Here is a 20,116-nt window from a genome sequence, read left to right as displayed (position 1 = left end):
TTTAAACACTGAAAGTCCACCAGAAGGTCTGCTCCCTGGAGAGTTCTCCAAGCAAACAGCTCCAGCTCTCTCAGCCTGGCCTCCCAGGCCCTGCTCCTACCTGTCCATGCATGGTGCAGCCAGGTCTCAGTAGTTGGGTTGCCCTGTTTGAGTAGCTGATCTTACCTGAAACCAGTGCTCATCACCAGAAGTTCACTGCGCAGATGAGGCTTCAGCCTCCCGAGACCTATCACTCACTTGCAGAGGAGGAAGGTGCAATGTGTCGACTGCTGAGACGTGGTCCTTCATACCACCAGTGAGTTACACCAGTTAGTATCTGATTTCACATCTTCTGTGGGAATATCAGCAATTTAGAGATGCCTTTGGCTTGGGGTTTGTTTTTCCCCCAGTTCAAGCAATTAGTATTTGTTCAGCTGATTTTCCTAAGCAACCAATAAGGTCAGAGTGAAGGCAGAGGACTCTGATAAGCCTTAAAGATGAGGAGCAACAGCAGTAGAGACATATTTATCCACTCTGCTTTGTGAGATTCTTTGATTTCTCAGCCATTCAAAGGCAAACCACAAAGTCTTTATTGGGATTCAAACATTAGCTCCTTTTGATCAGGCCTGCCAAGTGGACAAAGGCTAACCCGAGTTAACCTATAGCTGTGTGCTGTTGTTTACATACTGTGATTCCCTCCTCTTTCAGTCTTCTCTGGTTTCAGTTTGTCCCAACCATGTGCATCACTTTATAGGGAGAATGAGCTGAATATTACCTGCAACTCACAATGGCCTTTAATCAATGTCAGTTTGATTCCTTTTTGATACCGAGCAATAAAGAATAAAGTGACTGAATGAAAACAAACCAGACCTGCTGTGGACTGCATTACATCTGAGACAGCACTGCTGCTGAACCAAAGCTCTCCTGGTTATCTTTTCTTTGGGGTGGGGGGTGGGGGGGAGGCTTACTTTTGTCTTTTTACTGGGCCTTTACTGCCATTTGATATGTAGATATCATTTATGCCTAATTTAGCAAGAAGCACATACCTGAGTCTTACTTTAAGCATGTGATTCGTTGGCTGTTTGCATGCTTAAAGCTGAAGCACTTTGCTGAATCCAGGTTGTTTTTCTCAGCTTTGGTTTGGATGCCTTACTCTGAATCCAGACAAGGATCCTATCGCTTTAATTTCTTCCCTACCATATGCAGCTTGCAGAAGATCCTGCCTTAGCAAGCAGCTGGAATTCAGATGGAGGATGGAAGTGACTTTATCTGACCTGTGTTCAGAAAAAAAAAAGATTGAATTTTAGGAGATAAATGCTGTTCAGTTTCAGTTTAATATCCTGCTAAATAAAGACTATGTGACAGTTGGAAGGAGGACAGAGGTGTATGTTTCTTGGCTTCTTTGCATAACACTCTGCTATTTTCCCACCTTCAGGAACATTCACTAAAGCCATCAGCAAGAGATGCTCCCAATCATGTCCATTCTAAATGCTGCCTTGTTTCTGTGTGCTCAGTCCTGCAAAGGTCTCCCCTCTCTGGATTTTCTCCTCCTGCCACTGGCCATGTGGATATTATCTAGGATACAGTGGGAATTTCACCACTGCAGAATCACAGAACCAGCCAGGTTGGCAAAGCCCCTCAGGATCACCAAGGCCAACCCATATCCCTGCTCTACGAGGTGCACCCTAAACCATATCCCCAAGCACCACCTCCAAACAACTTCTAAACACATCCAGGGTTGGGGATAACACCACCTCTCTGGGCAGCCCATTCCAATGCCTGACCACTCTTGCTGGGAAATGATTTTCCTAATAGCCAGTCTAAACCTACCCAGTCACAGCTTGAGGCCATTCCCTCTTGTTCCATCACCAATTACCTGTCAAAAGTGTCCAGCTCCTCCTTTCAGGTAGCTGTAGACAATGATGAGGTCTTCCCTCAGCCACCTCTTTTTCAGACAGCCCCAGAAGGCTGGCCCCAGGCTTTCCTTTGGTAAATAACAGTTGCCAGCAGATGCCCTCTGTCATGCTGTGAACAGCAATACCCAATCAGAAGGACAGGCAAGAGAGCAATGATCTTCATTTGTGTTCTCCATGTTCAGGGTAGGGGCTGGCTAGACCCAAATGCAAACCAACTGCCCTCCAACTGGGCAGCATCCAGCCCCCCCGGCCTAGCCCTGCTGCAGTCTGCTCTGAAGATGGGCAGCACAGCAAAATGCTTTGCAGTTCACTCCTGCTGCAGGAAGTGTAGGGTCATGGATGGGCTTTTAAACCACATTAGACCACTTAGCCAGAAACCAGTAGAACCCAGAGAGGTGAATTCCTTAATTAGTGGAACGAGTGTCATCAGACTCCTACTCACCCACAGCAGACTTGCTTGCCACTCTTTCCTGATTGCAGGCAAGCCTAAAGTACATCATCCTACATCAGTAGGCACAGGGGAGATGAAGCTGAGGGTGCATGTGGTCTGTGTGACCTCAGCACAGCCGTCCACATTACTATTGACTGAATTGACTAAGCCATTTGAAGCACAGTCCTGCCAGGAATGAGGAATCAGCTGCACAGGCAAGAAGTAAGCCCAGGCTATTTTACTGCAAAGAGAAGGTTGCTCCATAAAAATAGTCCCTGAATTGCATAGGTTGGAAAAGCCCTTTAAGGTGTGTGCAGTTTCTTGCCTAACCATGGACAAAGTGATTCACTTGAGGGCACTGGAGCTAAAATAACAGTGAATACTGTGCTGAGATGAGCTAGAAAAGGATACTGAAGGAAACAGGGGTTGGGTTTTTTTCAGTGTTTGTAGTCTGCAGCATTTTACCATGTAAATAAAATGGTAAATACAGAAAAATAGCCCAAGACAAAAGCTGTCTTACTCCTACTCATCAACTTATTTATACTGCTTCTAACCTATCTGTGTTAATTTGTCTGTAGAGCTGTGTACAGTCCTGTGCTCTCCCTAGAAGCTGATGTAATACAAACCATGTGCTGGGCTGCAGCAAGAGCAGTGTGGCCAGCAGGGCAAGGGAGGGGATGCTGCCCCTTCACCCTGCTCTCCTGAAACCCCACCTGGAGTCCTGTGTGCAGTTCTGGAGCCCCCAACACAAAAGACTGAACTGTTAAAGCGAGTCCAGAGGAGGCCATCAAGACACTCAGAGGGCTGCAACAGCTCTGCACTGAGGACAGGCTGAGAGTATGGGCTCTGCAGCCTGGAGAAGAGAAGACTTCCAGACCTTACAGTAGCCTTCCAGTATCTGAAGGGGACCTAGAGGAAGGCTGAGGAGGGACTACTGACAGAGTCTTCTAGTGACAGGATGAGGAGGAATGGGTTTAAACTGGCAGAGGTGAGATTGAAACTGGCTGTTAGGAAGAAGTTGTATGCAGTGAGGGTGGTGAGACACTGGCACAGGTTGCCCAGGGAGGCTGTGGCTGCTCCCTCCCTGGAGGTATTCAAGGATGAGGCCTTGAGCAACCTGTTCTAGTGGGAGGTGTCTCTGCCTATGGCAGGGTGTTGGAACTGAATGATCTTTGAGGTTCCTTCCACGCTAAACCATTTTATGATTCTATGAAAGTACTGGTGCAAGTGGCAGGGAAAATCTGCTGTGCTGGCATCCTGAAAGCAACTCACACAGGTGCTTTAGGAAAGAAACAGAAAAAGCAGTTTAATTTCAGTACCTAAGTCTTCAAGACTTACCCTACTGCTTTCCTTAGAGAGGCAAAAGGGCTCATAGGCTGGGACTGGAAGAAAGAGATTTCTTCTTGAAGACTGCAGCACCAAGACCATTGCCATCCTCCACATTGCTTGCTCCTTAAACACCTCAGAGACTCCACAAGGTCTTCATGCTGAACTTCCACCTAAACAGCAGAAGTGCAATGGGACACAGAATCAGTCAGGGTTGGAAGGGAGCACAAGGATCATCTAGTTCCAACACCCCACCACCATGGGCAGGGATGCAAGCCTGAGTGCAGTGTTCATTGGGACCACCTTTGTATCCTGTGTGAACTAAAAGCTGGCAGGTTCTACAACATGCTCCATGCAGATAAAAATGAAGCCTTGGCTGTAGGCAAGGTCTCAGCTGCTGTGCAGCACTACTGTTTCAGAGGGTGAATGGCAGCTGTGCAGGAGGCATTGCTTCCCAGGCTGTGCCCAGGCAGTGCCTTCCCATCTTGTTTTCACAGGCCATGGGTTTTTAGCTTGGTTTCTTCAAAACCCCACTGGCTTTTATTTTGGATTGGTTGATGTTAGTAAGGGCTGGAAAAAAAACAAGTAACAATATAGTCTGCTTTGCTCCATGATGCCCAGCACCAGCCCCCAGCCAATCGTCCCAATTAACCTATCAGCTTCAAGTTCAGCTGCTGGAGCAGGCACCTGATAGCAATGAACTCACTTTTAAGACTTCAGTGACATAAACTAAACTGCTAATTGAGAGGATAGTTCCATCATTTCTTCACTTTTAAGAGCTCTTTAAGTATTCTCCTGCTTCAGTGGCTCAATCCACCCATAGATTTAGCACACCAGTCACATCTAATGCTAGCAATTAATGGAACAACATGCAACAGGGCCCAGGCATCACAGCTTCTTGCCTGCAGTGCTATTGCTGTGGGTGAGCTCCACTGCCTGCCAGACCTGTGCAGCCATGGATAGTGGAAATAATGGGAATGGTCTTTTTTTAGCTTGTGTTCCTATAGAGTGGTTCCACCTCCAAACTCAACCTGGTCATTCTCAGCATCATAAGGTAGTGGTCTTTATGTGGGTTAAGTTGAAAACCAAAGGGATGCCCCTTGGGCTTTCAGAGTAGTACCACTTTCAGAGTCAGCTTTCAAAGCCATTGTGCTTTTGCAAGGAAGCTTTCACTCTCTTTTAAGCAGCATCACTGTAGCTTTGCTCTCAGACTAGGCAAGGAAAGACCTGACAAGCAGATGGAGCAGCAACTACTGCAATATTGTAGCCTTCAAATCTCTCCATGAAAGATGAAGATTCAGTAGCTGCTTAGTGGAACTGCCTTTCTACCACTGTCTTGGGAGCATGGGAAGGAAGAACTGTCAGTGCTAATGAGCTATAGAGTAGGCAATGTAATTACCATCTGAGAGCCTGAGAAGGATGAGACAGGTGTTGCTTTCAGGGTTCACTGCTTTCCCAGGGACATCTGCTACCCATCTCACATGATGCCCTCCTCCACACACCAGATACAGCCTAATATAAAATGAACTGTTGTGAGCACATCCAAAATACTCTAGGTGAGAATAAAGTCACACTTGAAGCTGCCTTTAAACAGTGCAAGTCCAAGCAGGACTGGAGAACAGGGCCACGAATTACTCTTAAATACAATGAGTATGTCACTCTTGCTTCCTGGCATTCTGTTTCCAAGCTCATACAGCACCCCAAGGCCCTTCTTCCTGGAATGGGATCATCAGCTCTGCACAGAGCTGCACTGGGATGCTGAAAGATGAGCCATGAGATGGCTAACCACAGGTTTGAGGTTACTTTAGGCATTCACCTAGTCAGGCCCAAGTGGTGCTGAGAAGTAGAGGCAGCTCCCACCATGGTGGGAATGGTGCAGTGAGACTTGGGGCATACCAAAAAGCCACAAAGCAGTTGCACTAAGGATGACAAATCACCACTCAAGCAGGCAAGATGTGTTTGGGAGCTTGGTTTTTGCCCGAGGGAGGAAGGAGGGCAGCAGGAAGACCTTGTGGACCAATTTACAGCCCTTAGCTCAAATACAATGGCATAAACCTAAGTGCATGCCCTGTGATTGATTGGATCTGTGTTCATCTGTGCTACTGAGGGCTGAGAACAAGTGGACAAGGGTGCTAAAAATCCATTAAACACGGGACAAGGTAAATGAATTAAGACTGTAAAGCACTTTGAGAGTCTTGTAACAGTGGAGCCCAAAGTGTGACCACAACACGAACGTCTGGCAGCAGCTGCTCCGTAAATCACTGTGGACTGACTGAGATTAACTCCAAGGGCACAAGTGGAGAGGTCTGAAATCATACCCATGGAAAGTGCTGCTTGCTCTTGGGCTGGGTTGGCCTGCACAAAGCAACTTTCTCAACAGGAGACGATGCTAACTGTGTCAGCAAGCACTGAAGAAATCTCCTTTTGCCACCAGCCCAACCTGACAAGAGAAAAGGACTTTTTCTTTGCAGGTTGTGTTCACTCATTTAACTGGGTTTCAGGTAATTAACACAGGGCACCAGCAAAGCTGATGTTGCTTGGAGAAGACTGAACCATTTATTACCATTCCTGTTTTCCTTCCTGAAATGATTGAGGTGAAAGAAAGGTTAGAGAGAAAGTCTGTTCTGGGTTGTCTTGTTTCTCTTTTGTCTTTCACCTTTGTTTCAGGAAGGGAAAGTCATTAATCACCTATCAAGATGGCAGATAAGAGGTGCCTTTGGGGTTGGTGAGGGTTGGGAGAGGTCATTTAAGCACGGCAGGTAATTGAAGTGGGTATGATGGGGACAGGCTCTTTACTCAGCAGTAACAGGTGACAGGCAACATACTTGGACTGGGGGGAATGGAACAGAGCTAGAAATGGGTAGATTCAGACTGGATGTTAGGAAGAAGTTCTTCACCATGAGGGTGGTGAGACCCTGGAAGGGGTTGCCCAGAGAGGTGGTGGAAGCCTCATCCCTAGAGGTCATAGAATCAGTCAGGGTTGGAAGGGAGCACAAGAATCATCTAGTTGCAACCTCCCTGCCATGGCAGGTGTTTAAGACCAGGCTGGATGAGGCTCTTTGCCTGATCTAGTGTGAGGTGTCCCTGGGCATGGCAGGGGGATTGGAACTGGCTGATCCTTGTGTTCCCTTCCAACCCTGACTGATTCTGTGATTCTATTCTAGGAATAAACTTTCATCCCAGGCTGGTGACTTCCAGCAAAATGATCAGCTTCTCAGGCATCACTCTAACTTTCATCTTCATTATTAGGGTTTTTTTAGGCAAAAAAGGTTTCAAAAGAGCACCCTTCACATTGCAGCAGCTGGCAACATTGAGAAGTATTCACCTCCTGTGAACTCATCCCTGTGCCTCATGTGTGAAGCAACCAGTTGTGGCTTTCTCATCCCTGCTGAACAAAAAGCCAATTCTAATAACTCTTTGGTGCCTTCTAATCAAAGTGCAAGAAGGGCTGGGGTTTTTTTTGCACAAATATCCTGTTTGACTGCTGACTGGAGCAGGCAAAGCCAGGCTGATCTGAAGCATCAGGCTTGAGGAAATTGGAGAAGGTCATAATAAGCTCCCAGACACTTCTGCAGCGCAGAATTAACACCATTACTGCCTGACTTGGCTGAGTCTAGCTCTTGAAAGACTAACAACACCCAAAGCAGCTGTGATTAAAGTGCACACCCTGAGCTGTCATTTAGTGGACACTGTGATCATTATAGCCCTGCTGGCTTCACAGAAGAATTATTCTGCTGCCTTTGCAGACACCAAGGTTGTTGTCATCTTATGTGTTCAAAATAAATCCCCCAAAATTGAAAAGAAACAATAACAAAAATGAAATGAAACACCCCAAAAAAAACCCAACCCATTTCAGGGAGCAACTTTGCTAAGATGGGCAACTTCAAACCAGCTCTGCTGCAACAAGGCCAAGGGCAATGGCTATTGGAATGGGCTGCCCAGGGAGGTGGTGGAGTCACCGTGCCTGGAGGTGTTGCAGCCAAGCCTGGCTGGGGCCCTTAGTGCCATGGTCTGGTTGATTGTCTAGGGCTGGGTGCTAGGTTGGACTGGATGAGCTTGGAGCTCTCTTCCAACCTGCTTTATTCTATGATTCTATATCTAGTTGGATTTTGAAGGTCTGCAGAGAAGGAGACTTCACAACCTCTCTGGGCAGCCTGTTCCAGTGCTCTGCCACCCCTCAAAGGGAAGAATTTTACCCTTAGGTTTGTGTGGAACCCTCCTGTGTTCCAGTTTGTGTCCATTGTCCCTTATCCTGTCTGTGGACACTGAGAAGAGCTCTGACATTTGCCCTTTAGAGATCAATAAGCATTAATGAGATTCTCCTCCCCTGTCTCCTCTCCTCCAAGCTAAAGAGATCATTCAGCTCTCTGAGCCCTTCCTCATAAAGCAGATGTTCCACTCCTCCTGTATCAGTGAGCAAAGAGAAGGAACAGTCCTCTCAAATCTCTTGCTGCTGCCCTGGCTCTGTAGATAAACACATGTAAGTTAATTATCCAAAAATTACTGTCTCAGCAGTAAGATGCAGAAGCTGATGCTATAAAAGCATAGCTGGGTTTAAATTACATTAAAAGAAGACAATAACTTCATAATGGCTTTTCCAGAACATAAGAACATAAGCACCCTTCCAGCAAATACATACATATATATATATATTCTGTTACTGCAAGAGCCAAAAACCTTCACAGAAACATTCTGGTTGGAAAAGCCCCCCAGGATCACCAAGTCCAGCCCATATCCCTAATCTACAAGGTGCACCCTAAGCCATATCCCCAAGCATCACACCCAAATGACTTTTAAACACACCCAGGGTGTCTCTGCCCATGGCAGGAGGGCTGGAACTGGCTGATCCTTGTGTTCCCTTCCAACCCTGACTGATTCTGTGATCCTTTAAGGTGGGCAAGACCTGGTGTGTGGTGATGTGCCACGTGGGTTTGTACATCCCTGGTGTGAGCAGAAGACTCTCTGGCCTATGCCTGCTGGAAATGACAAAGCATTCCTGATCAATGCTTTGAAAGCAGCTTCCCCCCTCCCCCATCTACGTAACTCTGTAATCTTTTAACATGATCCTGGGAATTATGCCTCTTCCAGCACCCCATCTGACTTTGTTGTTGATGTCATGGAAAAAAAGCAGTCAGTTGTTTACCAGAGCATTCGATTTCCTATCAGCAGATCTGGCTATGAATACTTATGCCACATATTAATACCATAGTAAGGCAGCTAATGGGCTGCAGGCGCCTGACAAATCACAGGATGAGAGAAAGAAAGGGCAGATTGGCAGGAGGTCGTTTGCCTTTGCAAGGGCTGAATTGTAGGACTGGCTGGGTTTCAAAACTATGAATCATTAAGAACATGCACACAGCAGTTTTACAGCAGTGAGCTCTATTGACTGTGGAGGAGCTAATATTGATCTGCTAAACATATGGGAGTGGGGAAGCAGGTCCCACATAGTTACAAAAACACAGGGTTTTTTAATGCCTCTCCTTTGAATTGTATTGGTTGCCTTGAAATATCCACCCATTCCTGACATCATGCCTAGACATCTTCCCAAAGCTCTCCTATGAGGAGGGACTGAGGCAGTTGGGGCTGTTCAGTCTGGAGAGGTGAAGGCTCCAAGGTGACCTTCTTGTGGCCGTTCAGTATCTAAAGGGGGCTACAAGAAAGCTGGGGAAGGACTTGTTAGGCTGTCAGGTAGTGATAGGACTGGGGGGAATGGAACAAAGCTGGAAATGGGTGGATTCAGACTGGATGTTAGGAAGAAGTTCTTCAGCATGAGGGTGGTGAGACCCTGGAAGGGGTTGCCCAGGGAGGTGGTGGAAGCCTCATCCCTGGAGGTCACAGAATCATCGAATCAGTCAGGCTTGGAAGGGAGGACAAGAATCATCTAGTTGCAACCTCCCTGCCATGGCAGGTGTTTAAGGCCAGGCTGGATGAGGCTCTTTGCCTGATCTAGTGTGAGGTGTCCCTGGGCATGGCAGGGGTATTAGAACTGGTTAATCCTTCCAACCCTGACTGAATCTATGAAATGATGTTTCCTTTCAGGCTCCCAGTGACAGAAATCTTGTTAACACTGCTGAAGAAAGGCAGTTGTGAGTTGTATCTCCCTTACAACATTAACCCAGCTTGCAATGCACAGACTGATGCCTATGGGCACAGAGATAAACCTAAATATCAAGAAAACACAGAGTTAAGTTGCCTTTCATTAGTGGCTTACCTCTGTTCATGCAAATAGGGCAAAAATATTGCCTGACTGGTCTGCAGACATAACTGTAGAAAGTATGACACAAGTCCCTGGGGCACTTCAAGGCAAGGTTGGACGTGGCACTTGGTGCCATGGTCTAGCCTCGAGCTCTGTGGTAAAGGGTTGGACTTGATGATCTGTGAGGTCTCTTCCAACCCTGATGATACTGTGATACTGTGATACTTTGATCCTTGCTCCTGCAAGGAAGGGAGAAGGAACACTGTAAACCATGACTCAAGATCCAACTGCATGAGACTCTGAACGATCTGATCTAGCAAAAGATGTTAAGGGCTTGCACTACATGACCCTCAAAGTTGTCTTCCAACCTAAAAATAGTCTGTGATTCTATCACAGGGTCACAGGATGGTAGGAGTTGGAAAGGACCTCCATAGATTGAGTCCATCCCCTCTGCCGGAGCACAGATTACACAGGAACATACCCAGGCAGGGCTTGAAAGTCTCCAGTGAAAGAGACCCCAAAACCTCTCTGGGGAGCTTGTTCTGGGCTATGATTCTATATCTCTATTAAGTATTTGCACCTCTCATCAAGTCTGAACACTTTCCTGATGATGTTCACCAAGCCTTCTCAGCAACAGCTTCCCATGCCCAGTGACCTGTTGCTAACAGCTGCTCGCTCTATTCATCCACATGTCACAGTCACATCCCTACCACTCATGAGCCAAAGCAGAAGCCTAACAAAAGTGGGAGCTGAACAGAGTCACCTTCTTTCATCCTGACAAGCAGGTGCACATCCATGCACACTGAACTGTCTTGGCAGCCTCCAGTGACAATCACCAGACTTGCAGCCAGTTGAAACACAGAGAAGAATCTCTCTGCAGGGTAGAGTTACACGAAGTGCAGACAGCCTTCAACTGGAATGCTGCTTTTCTGTCTCTCTGAGGTGAACAAGCAGTGAGTGTGTGATATGCATCTGTTTCAAGGAAAAGTCTCTTGGCAACATGACCCCCACACATTGTGGCCTGTGCCCCCCAGCAAACAAACCAGGCATGATGGAAACCTAGCATTTCAGGTCTGGCTATTGAACACCAAGGGTATGAGGGATTTCATTTTCAGCTGTTTACAAGGAGGGTGAACAAAGCACAGAGCTCTTTCATTTCTCCTGTTAATCCAAGCTGCCTCATGGCAAACATGAGCTGTGGCCCTTTGTGACACTTTCCTTCTCTTTTATGTAAAAGAAAGAGAGAGAGAGGGACCAGAGGAAATTAAATCAGCAAAGGGAGATAAAAGGATGTCTCAAATGACCAAAACATTGAAAAAAATCAAACCCATTACCTGACCTTGGAGTTTCCAAGTTTCCAGTCTCCTGAGCCCTCACCAGGTGCCAAACTTCATTCCTTGCTGCAAGGCACATCATTAGCAGCCTTTTGCTTGGTTTTAAATGATGAGGGACAAATAAATATTTGCTCTAAAAATTAACCTGGATGTGCAAGATCTCAGGGAAGGACCAGCTGAGGGCTGCCTGACTGCTTCCCTTGCATGAACATTTGGTAGCTTAAAATTTGATCACCTGAAATCACTCAGGCCAAAAAAAACAACCCCACAAAGAATCAAACTGCAGGTCAAATGGCAGTCTTGGTTTCCATAAAGTGATTTTGGAGACAAATGAGATCACTCTTTAGCTATCTACAATCTATCTGCATGCAAACAAACAGGGCAGGGCAGAAGCTTTCACTTACTACTAAGTGTATTGAATACAATTATTTTACTACATACTTCTGAACAAAACAGTCTCTTGGACTGGATGATCTTGGAGGTCTCTTCCAACCTGGTTGATTCTATGATTCTGTGTCTCTGATCTAGGGTAGGGTGTCCCTGCCTGTGGCAGGGGGTTGGAGCTAGATGATCCTTGTGGTCCCTTCCAACCCTGACTGATTCACAGTATCACAGTATCATCAAGGTTGGAAGAGACCTCACAGATCATAAAGTCCAACCCTTCACCACAGAGCTCAAGGCTAAACCATGGCACCAAGTGCCACGTCCAATCCTGCCTTGAACAGCCCCAGAGATGGTGACTCCACCACCTCCCTGGGCAGCCCATTCCAGTATCCAATCACTCAGTGAAGAACTTTCTCCTCACTTTGGCTTACAGAGCAAGGGATTAAAGAAAGAAAAATTAAGTAGACAGCCTTATTTCCCTCCTATAAGTTATAGATACCTGAACCTTAAGGACACAGCAGGTTTTGATACCATCAAGTTATTTATGGCACTTAATGCAGTGATCAGATTCACAGCTTTTGCTCTGGGATCTACTTTAAATCACTGTTATTCAAACTCAGTTTGATTAAAAAGCAATCCCTGGTATGGTGTGAAGTCAATTCTTTTGCATGGGGCTTCTAACAATGATTCTGAATATTCATGCAATCATTAGCATCTAATAATAATTCTAATCATTCATGGAATTATCCTACTACCTATTAATTGTGCTCCCTCTAAATGTCACATTCTTCAGCTCAGAAAGAATTCTAAGGTAAAGCTTTGACACTGCCCCTTCTCAGGCATGGTAGCTGTTGGCTTTAAACCACTGCATGGTGCTGTACAGCTGTTTAGGCTGGAGAAGAGAAGCCTAAGAGGGAATCTGATCAGTGTGTACTAATATCTGAGGGCTGGGTGTCAAGTGGAGGGGGCCAGTCTCTTTTCAGTGGTCCACAGCAATAAGACAAGGAGCAACAGCTACCAAGTGGAACATAGAAGGCTTCACCAAAACATGAGGAGGAACTTTACAGTGAGGGTGACAGAACACTGGAACAAGGTGCCCAGAGAGATTGTGGAGTCTCCTTCTCTGGGGGTTGGAACTAGATGATCTTTGAGGTCATTTCTAACCTAAACCATTCTATGAGACTTTCAAATCCCACCTGGATGCATTCCTGTGTGCACTACCCTAGGGGGTCCTGCCTTGGCAGGGAGGTTGGACCAAATGATCTCTGGAGGTCCCTTCCAAACTCTACAGTTCTGTGATCTGTTTCACAGGTCTCACACCTGCTGGACCTTGAGCTTATAGGATAAGCCAAATAGGAGAAGGAAACTTGCTCTGTATAGGTCTGTGGGTTACCTTCTGCCACAGTGCAGTCACTTGAGTTTGCTGGAAGTGAAGAACTGATCTTCAGGAATGGTGGGCAGAGAAGACAGTAGACCTCCCCTGCTTTGCAGCACAAGGTAGTGTAGTCCTTTAATAACCAGAGAGTTAGAGAAGACTTTCCAAGGGATTTAATCTGAATTTCACCAGAATTTCATCTGAAAGGAGAAACAAGCATATGAGTGGTCACAAAGATGTGAAAGACAAGCAGCCAAGAGATGCTTTTGCTCTGCCTCACCTAAGCCCTGGGTGCTGTGAGGCTGCCCCAGTTCCAGTTTTGTATTTCTCACTATCAGTTTATGCTGTCTGAAGGAATAAAGTGCAGTGAAACAATATATCCCCCCTGCTCCTTTCCACACTGATCCTCAGCTCTCTTTAGAGCTTGGGTTTCAGAGTTCTCTGCTTGTTCCCTGCACACAGAGCTGATTACCTTGGCTAGCTGACAGACTGCATTACTCACAGAGTGACAACAGTGAAGCCAGCCAGTTACCTGAGGATCACATCCCCTCACACTCCTCATTGCAAAGGGGAAAGTCTTCTCAGAGTTATCATTCTTTGGTCCATCTTCACCTCCCCAAAGAATTTTGCCCCAGAAAACAGATGAAGCCAGTGGCATCCTGGCCTGTATCAGGAACAGTGTAGCCAGTAGGATGAGGGAGGTTATTCTGCCCCTGTGCTCAGCACTGCTCAGGCCACTCCCTGAGGGCTGTGTCCAGTTCTGGGCTCCTCCATTGCAGAGAGATGTTGAGGTGCTGGAAGGTGTCCACAGGAGGGCGCCAAAGCTGGGGAGGGGCCTGGAGCACAGCCCTGTGAGGAGAGGCTGAGGGAGCTGGGGGGGTGCAGCCTGCAGCAGAGGAGGCTCAGGGCAGAGCTCATTGCTGGCTGCAGCTACCTGCAGGGAGGCTGTAGCCAGGTGGGGTTGGGCTCTGCTGCCAGGCAGCCAGGGCCAGAACAAGGGGACACAGTCTCAAGCTGTGCCAGGAGAGGTCTAGGCTGGATGTTAGGAGGAAGTTGTTGGCAGAGAGAGTGATTGGCATTGGAATGGGCTGCCCAGGGAGGTGGTGGAGTCACTGTCCCTGGAGGTGCTCAAGAAAAGCCTGGATGAGGCACTTAGTGCCATGGTCTAGATGACTGGACAGGGCTGGGTGCTAGATTGGCCTGGATGATCTTGGAGGTCTCTTCCAACCTGGTTGATTCTATGATTCTAAGGCACATTTTTAAATGCTTAATTAGGAATGCTCCCCTGTCTGTCTGGAACCCAATGGGACTAGGTGAGGGGTGATTATTTACATCATTAAGGGCTGTGCTGCAAGATGTGGAGCTGACTTAGCAGCATGTTCTGTGCATTTAATAATGTCTATTAATGTATTTATTAACCAAGTCGATACTTTGAGGCATGCCTTAATCATTATTTCAGTGTCTTACAAAGAGTGAGGGAGGCAGAAAGGAATCCCACACTTAAAACAGCCACAAGGCAGGTCTTAGCAAAGTAGAAGGAAGCCAACAAGCCAGTGGGACGCTGAGGAGAGCAGATAAAGGAATATAAGAACATTGTATGGGGCTCTATGATTCCATAATGATAAAGTATTTTAGTACAAACTGTAGTAAAATAACCTTTGAAAAGTAGAAATGCTCTGACATCAAGATGGAAACAGGTTTCTAATGTTGCCTAATTATCTTGCCATAGATAGGATCATAGAATCATAGAATCAACCAGGTTGGAAAAGACCTCCAAGATCATCCAGTCCAACCTAGCACCCAGCCCTATCCAATCAACTAGACCATGGCACTAAGTGCCTCATCCAGTCTTCTCTTGAAGACCTCCAGGGACGGTGCCTCCACCACCTCCCTGGGCAGCCCATTCCAATGGGAAATCACTCCTGACCTGAAAAGTGTCATGAACATGCTCTGGTGGCAGGGACCTTACATCTACGTCCCTGGGGCAGCATTCACAGGGACAGCTCTCCATTTTCCAATCAGCCTCACATCTTACTGCTGTGCCTCAGGGACATGGCTTTGTCACCTCTGCTGTGCCTTCCCTCTCCATCATCACAGGCCATCAGGACTGTGCTGGTGTGAGAAGGCTGATCCTCTCCCTTGTCCTAGGAGAAGCTGGTTGTGAGATAGGACACAGGATGTCTTGATTGGGTCAGGTTGTAATGGAAGGGGTAATTAATGTGATATCATTTTTTTCCCTAAATTAATATTGTTTATTAATTTTGATATTCAGGAGTCTTCCCCCACCACTACCACTAATTTTAATAATAACTGGTTCTTCACATGGTCATGGAAACATTATACAAAGGAATAATAGATCTAAAAATAACTTGCTAAAATATACTAACATTAATTGAACTGGAAGAGGTTCTTGTGGTCAATGTGGCCTGCAGTCAACAGAATCATAGAATCAACCAGGCTGGACGAGAGCTCCAAGCTCAGACAGTCCAACCTAGCACCCAGCCCTATCCAATCAACCAGACCATGGCACTAAGTGCTCTATCCAGGCTTTGCTTGAACACCTCCAGGGATGGTGACTCCACCACCTCCCTGGATGGTGACTCCACCACCTCCCTGGATGGTGACTCCACCACCTGCCTGGGCAGCCCATTCCAATGCCAATCACTCTCTCTGACAACAACTTCCTCCTAACATCCAGCCTAGACCTCCCCTGCCACAACTTGAGGCTGTGTCCCCTTGTCCTGGTGCTGATTACCATATACCACTTGTCCACTAGATGGACTCTGCTTATGGCAGAAGGCTATGGTGAATTACAAGAGGCTTTAAGTGCCCACAAAACATCTCCTGACTCCCAGGGTGAGCTACAGCTTCAGCCAGTGCCCAAACGCTTTCAGGGAACTCTGTTACCATCCTGTCAGCAGCTGAGGCTTCTGATTCTTTCCAGGCTTCACAGAATGCTAGGGAAAGGAGACAGACAATCTCTGACCTGGTCCTGATTTCCCTGGATGATCTGTGTGTCTCCAAGACTTCCTGCCTTGGCAGGAGACTTTCAGGTGTAGGCAGGACGTCTTGTGATGTGTCTTAGCATGAGGTCACGCTGGCTGTGCAGGCTGACTGCATGGAGGCATTTAGAGCCTGTTCCTGGTAAACTCCAGGCACTGTAATTTCCAGGCAAACAAATCCCAAGCATCAGGGTTTGTAACTTTGTGGCAGAGCTATCTTACAGCTCAGCACAGCATGGCAGCAGGCAAGCAAACATGAATACAACGGCAGAGCACATTATGTTTACCTGCTCATCTCTTTGTATCAATGTAGCCCAAGACTACTGGGCCTTTGGACACAGAATAGCCAATCAGAAGGGCAGTTAGCCAAGCTTGACCATATTAGGTGAAGCCATAGGCTTGCTTTGATTCTATGATTCTGTGATTCTTAACCCAAATTGAGGAAAAACATAGGCCTTGCACAAGGCAGGCACAAGCTAAGTGTGTGTGCACCTTGTTTACCAGAGGATGTAAACAAGTCTGGGCAGGTCAGAGTCCCCAGATTCAGTGGCTCCAGGTTCTTTGTCTTCTTTTCCAATGCTGCTTCTCCCCATAGCAAAAGGTGGGAGAGCAGAAAAACATGCCTGGGCAAGCCAGGACATGTACAAGCCTATTTTGGCCTACTCAAGCCTACCACAACACAGGTGTACAAGCATGTGCCCCTTTTCCAGCTTCAGCAGCTTCCTGTCACATGGAAGAAATACTGATGGCTGACTCCTTTCACACCTCCCTTCTGCAGGGACGAGGAAGCGAAACGGGGCGAAAGCAGACGCTAATTCCAGCACACTTGTTTAAGAGTGCTCCCTGCCTGCCAAATAAAAGCACCATGGTAACAGCAGCAAGCAAATTAATGAATTAGAAAACACTGATCCTTGCAAATTGGAGCTGTAGCCACAAAGTCCCTTACAAGGGAAAAAAAACCCATACAAATTCAGAGGCAGAAGATGTGGACCTAAGGCAACTGCGCAGCTCCCTCATCCAAGGCCAAGAAAGGTGCTGAATCACAGCCATCTGCAGGGCTCCCAAGGGCTGATTTCACATGGGAACTGGTGCTTCATCCACTCTGACTTGGGTTTTTCCTTGCTATTAGGCTCTTGCTAAGGGAGTCATTTTGGAGAAGAATTCCACCTATTGTTAGGCTAAACAGCAGGTGAATTTAGAGTGAAAAATCATGGGGCTGTTATCCACTCCAAACCACATTGCTTTGTACAAGCTGCTGCTTCAATCTGTAATACAATAAACCTTCAGGGGTGGGGGAAGAGCTGACTAATCTAATCAACCTTAGCTTAGGCAAGCAAGCACAGGTCTTGGTATTTTGGGTATTCAGAAGGTGCTTGCTTTTTTACTTTTCTTTTTCTTGAGGGTTTTTTTTTGGTGTCCCAGCAGAAGGTATAAGTCATAAAAGATCAGAGGGCACTCTTCTAGATGCTTAAGAAGTGTCTCCTAAACGTGCAGAAGCTAAAAACAAGCAGAAGTCCCAAAGTGTTTGGGAAAATATAAGAAATAGGCAACTTAACCAACAACCTCAAAAGAGGGAAGGGTTGCTGGTTAGCAGGTAAGAGTTGTGATGAAGGATGAAGAGCTGAGCTCTATGTTTCATGAACTGGAGCTGAGGATGACACATCGAGAGGAAATGCCAGACAGGCAGGCTGAGATTTCATTTGGACACAAGCAGATGGGTCTGGAACAGAGAGATTGATGTGAGGCTTGTCCATATAAAGCCCACAATTAACTTTGTGCTTACAGATGAGTCAGGTACATGAGAGGAGAGACGGAAACCACAGGAGGGGGACTGCTCAAAATGTGAGCTAATGTTTTCCTTCCTCATTTCCATGCTCATGTAATATTGTCTGTGCACTTTGACATCACTGACTCCACTCATTTCTTCCTTTCAGACAGAAATCAGATTTTCCACAGCCCTAAGACTCCAGAGGGGTCCTACAATACTAAAACCAAAACCAAACCAAAACCAACCCACTAGCCATAACATACATTTTCAATTTGGGAACCACAAAGGGATACTGAGAGATGCACAAAGAGTGAGTTACCTATTAAATGCTGCACACAAACAAGAAACATTTTATGCCTCACCTCGAGAAGAGAAAGATGAAGTCACAGAATCATAGAATGGAATAATAGAATCAGTCAGGGTTAGAAGGCACCACAAGAATCATCTAGGTCCAAACTCTCTGCCATGGGCAGGAACATCCTACCCTAGATCAGCCTGGCCAGAACCCCATCCAGCCTGGCCTCAACCACCTCCCTGGGCAACCCATTCCAAGCTCTCATCACTCTCATGCTGAACAACTTCCCCTTCACATCCAGGCTGAATCTCCCCACCTCCAGCTTTGCTCCATTCCCCTGAGTCCTCTCACCCCCTGAAAGCCTAAAAAGTCCCTCCTCTGCCTAAGTTTTTGCACTCTCACTGCTGTCACCCTTCTGCCCACCCCTTTGGGTGCCTCTTCCACCTGCAACATCTTCAGCTAAAGGCAACGTCCATACATTGGCTGCTATCCAGGCAGTACCACAGCAGCCACCGTGGCTAAGGGGACAACTAAGGCCCTGTGACAAATAAGGATACAGACATATGGGCACATCTATGTAGGCAGCTCCAAAGGAAGATCCTATTGCCTGTGAATTTTCCAGTGGAGGGTTGTGCCTTCTGAATAAACATCAGTTTTACCAGCAGCAAATTAACCACACAGTGCTCACCAGTAGTTTGTCAGCAAGCACATTCTGCAGCAGTCTGCATTAGGATATGAAGCACTATTAGAGCTCTTTTGGCTAAATGCAGCTGTTTTCACTCAAGCACCAGGATTTTCTTCAGCTTCTTTGCCCATTCCTTTCTCTTCAGGTCATTTGGTGATTGACAGCTCAATGTACTGCAAGAACATTGGAAGGCAAAATGTTGCTGTGTGCTGCAGCCCATGCTGCATAAAAAATACATTCTCTTCATTATTACCTATCTGACACAGACTTAAGAGGAGTTTGCAGCTGAAGGCAACGTGTAAAAAGACTACAGATCATCTTAAAAAGACAAACTGCAAAAAGCCTGGCTAATTTGCAGTGAGACATACTCACCTGCATTGAGGAGCTGATGGAAGAGCATCTGGTGGAATATTCTAGGAATTGCATATTCTTCCCCTAGAAAATGGTGTTTTGCTGGAGTGGGGAACAGTAGAATCAGCAATGATTGTTTCTCTGCTCATTTTACCATTAGCAAAAGGAAAGGCATATGTTGTGTCTGCAGCTGTGTGACAGCATAAGGAACAACTTCCTTGCTCTGAGTGTAACAGAGCCCTGTACCAAGCTGCCCAACAGAGGTTCTCTGGAGAGATTCACAAGCTGCCCGGACACAACCCTGTGTAACCTGTTCTAGATGAACCTGCTTTAGCAAGGAGCTTACACTAAATGAGCTCCAGAGGTCCCTCCCCTTCCCTTTTGTGACACTGTGAATAAGCTGCCACAGGGCATTGCTGGAGATGCACTTCGTTTCCTCCTTGCTCTCCCTTTCCCAGTGGGTCCTGGTCACTACCTAGATCAAACATCCCTGGAGTCACATCAGCCTTCCCAAAGACACTACTGAGGCAGCCCCAGAGAGGCAAGACAGAAAACATGGCATTTGAGGCACAGCACAGCTGCCACCAGTGCCAGGAGTGAAACACAACCTCCTGCCCTGCTCTGTCCTCATTTCATACCCTGGGTGCTGGGAATCAGTGCTTGGTGCTCATGGCAGCCATGCCTGAGAAACAGCATTTGGCTGGAGAGCAGGAGGAGAGTGGGGAGGAAGGCTGGGAAGCTGCAGGTCCCATGAGGGAAGCTCAGGCAGATGGAGAAACTAATGACAGCTCATAATGTGCAAAACACTCAGAGAGAAAGCCAGCTTTACATTCCTGTGTGTTGGTCCAGATTATGGGAAACCACATTAATCTCTTCTTTCATGCATGACTGCTCTGCAGCAACAGTCATCAGGAGCCTTATACACTCCTTGGTTCTTCTGCAGAATCCAGAGGTGATTGCAGTGATCTCTGCTGATGTGAAAAGTCAAGAAGATGGCAGCCTCCAATATAGTAAATCACCTTATATTTTAGCTGGGGGGGAATGAAGGAAAACTAGCTGGTTGCTGAATGGGAAG

At 46.8% G+C, this 20,116-nt stretch overlaps 1 long non-coding RNA gene across 1 annotated transcript; it reads right to left on the bottom strand.

The window, feature by feature from the left end:
- Positions 1-390: 390 nt before the first annotated feature.
- LOC135189366 (uncharacterized) lies at positions 391-10,080 on the bottom strand. The gene is made up of 4 exons (XR_010308053.1): positions 9,863-10,080; positions 3,664-3,824; positions 1,856-2,004; positions 391-1,253 (listed from the first exon to the last, which is right to left on the bottom strand). It is a non-coding gene; the product is annotated as an uncharacterized LOC135189366 (long non-coding RNA).
- Between the last annotated feature and the right edge of the window lie 10,036 nt (positions 10,081-20,116).

Source organism: Pogoniulus pusillus, chromosome 32 (genome assembly GCF_015220805.1).
Source record: "Pogoniulus pusillus isolate bPogPus1 chromosome 32, bPogPus1.pri, whole genome shotgun sequence".
Classification (NCBI taxonomy): domain Eukaryota; kingdom Metazoa; phylum Chordata; class Aves; order Piciformes; family Lybiidae; genus Pogoniulus; species Pogoniulus pusillus.
Note: the sequence above shows the minus strand (reverse complement) of the source record. Positions and strands in the feature narration are given on the sequence as shown.